Below are 2,500 nucleotides of genomic sequence, written 5' to 3' on the forward strand. Positions count from 1 at the left end.
GCTATGCAAAGTTAAACCTTAGTTAAGCCTTATTTTTAACATTAATTAACCCTTAGTGAATCACGAGTAAGTCGTTATGTATGTGTTATTTCTCATTTCTTAACCATTAACTAATACCGTTAGTAAATGGTTAGTGTGTGCTGATGTAACTACTCGCTAAACAAAATTAAGCATTAGTTAACCCTTAGTGAATCACGAGTCAGTCATTATGTATTTCTGTGAAATTATTAAGTACTGTTAATTAATCATTCGTCTATGGTGATTTAACCTTCTGATAAGCATTAGTAAACCATCATTAAAATGTCTGATAACCCACCTTTATTTATGAAAAAAACATCTCTTTGTTGTCTCCTACCACCTAACCATTAACAAGTACTATTAGGCATGTATGGTAACGGTTTGTAAACTCTTGCTTTAGCATCAGTGAAGTCTTATTTAACCCTTTTGTAATGGTTAGTGTGTGATGGCTGGTAGCATGGCAAACAGTAGGCCTAGGCCTAAGTTGAGACTCATGTGACTGCCCCTCATGGATGTTTCTGGACATTAACAAATGACTTGTTAAGCGTTGCTTATGCATTATCAAGGAATTACGAACCATTACTTAAGTATATCTGGGGAACTGATCTAAAGTGAAAACCTGTTATGGCTTTACAACACATTAACGAATGACTTGATAAGCATTGCTTATGCATTACCAAGAAGTTTCAACGCAATAATAACGCATATCTGGGGAACTTTTTAAGTGAAAACCTATCCATACTTTCCAAAACATTAACAAATGACTTGATAAGCATTGCTTGTGCACTATCAAGGATGTATAACCCATTACTTAAGTATATCTGGGGAACTGATCTAAAGTGAAAACCTTTCCATGCTTTCCATAACGTTAACAAATGACTTGATAAGCATTGCTTATGTATTACCAAGAAGTCACAACTCATTACTAACGCATCTGGGGAACTTTTTAAGTGAAAATCTCACCATGCTTTCCAAAACATTAACAAAGGACTTGGTAAGCATTGCTTATGCATTATCAAGGATTTATAACCCATCACTTAGGTATATCTGGGGAACTGTTCTAAAGTGAAAACCTTTCCATGCTTTCCGAAACGTTAACAAATGACTTGATAAGCATTATCAAGAAGTTTCAACGCATTAATAACTCATATCTGGGGAACTTTTTCTGTGAAAATCTTTCCATGCTTTCCAAAACATTAACAAATGACTTGATAAACGTTGCTTATGCATTATCAAGGAGTTACAACTCATTACTTAAGTATATCTGGGGAACTGATATAAAGTGAACACATTTCCATGCTTTCCAAAACGTTAACAAATGACTTGATAAGCATTGCTTATGCATTATCGAAAAGTTTCAACGCATTACTAATGCATATCTGGGGAACTTTTTCAGTGAAAATCTTTCCATGCTTTCCAAAACATTAACAAATGACTTGATAAGCATTGCTTATGCATTATCAAGGAGTTACAACTCATTACTTAAGTATATCTGGGGAACTGATCTAAAGTGAAAACCTTTCCATGCTTTACAAAACGTTAGCAAATGATTTGCTAGGCATTTCTTATGCATTATCAAGAAGTTAAAACTCATACTTGCGCATATCTGGGGAACTTTTGAAGTGAAAACCTTTCCATGCTTTCCAAAACGTTAACAAATGACTTGTTAAGCATTGCTTATGCATTATCAAGGAGTTACAACTCATTACTTAAGTATATCTGGGGAACTGATCTAAAGTGAAAACCTTTCCATGCTTTACAAAACGTTAACAAATGATTTGTTAGGCATTGCTTATGCATTAACAAGAAGTTACAACTCACTATTTGCGCATATCTGGGGAACTTTTAAATTGAAAACCTTTCCATGCTTTCCAAAACGTTAACAAATGACTTGTTAAGCATTGCTTATGCATTATCAAGGAGTTACAGCTCATTACTTAAGTATATCTGGGGAACTGATCTAAAGTGAAAACCTTTCCATGCTTTACAAAACGTTAACAAATGATTTGTTAGGCATTGCTTATGCATTAACAAGAAGTAACAACTCACTACTTGCGCATATCTGGGGAACTTTTAAAGTGAAAACCTTTCCATGCTTTCCAAAACGTTAACAAATGACTTGATAAGCATTGCTTATGATGAAATAACACATACATAACGACTTACTCGTGATTCACTAAGGGTTAATTAATGTTAAAAATAAGGCTTAACTAAGGTTTAACTTTGCTTAGCGAACCGTTACATCAGCACACACTAACCATTTACTAATGGTAGTAGATAATAGTTAAGAAATGAGGAATAACACATACATAACGACTAACTTGTTATTTACTAAGGGTTAACTATTGTTAAAATAAGGCTTATTTAAGGCTTAACTTTGCTTAGCGAACCGTTATATCAGCACACACTAACCATTTACTAACGGTAGTAGATAATAGTTAGGAAATGAGAAATAATGCTTACATAATAATTAACTCGTGAT

This window comes from Engraulis encrasicolus, chromosome 13 (assembly GCF_034702125.1).
Source record: "Engraulis encrasicolus isolate BLACKSEA-1 chromosome 13, IST_EnEncr_1.0, whole genome shotgun sequence".
Lineage (NCBI taxonomy): Eukaryota > Metazoa > Chordata > Actinopteri > Clupeiformes > Engraulidae > Engraulis > Engraulis encrasicolus.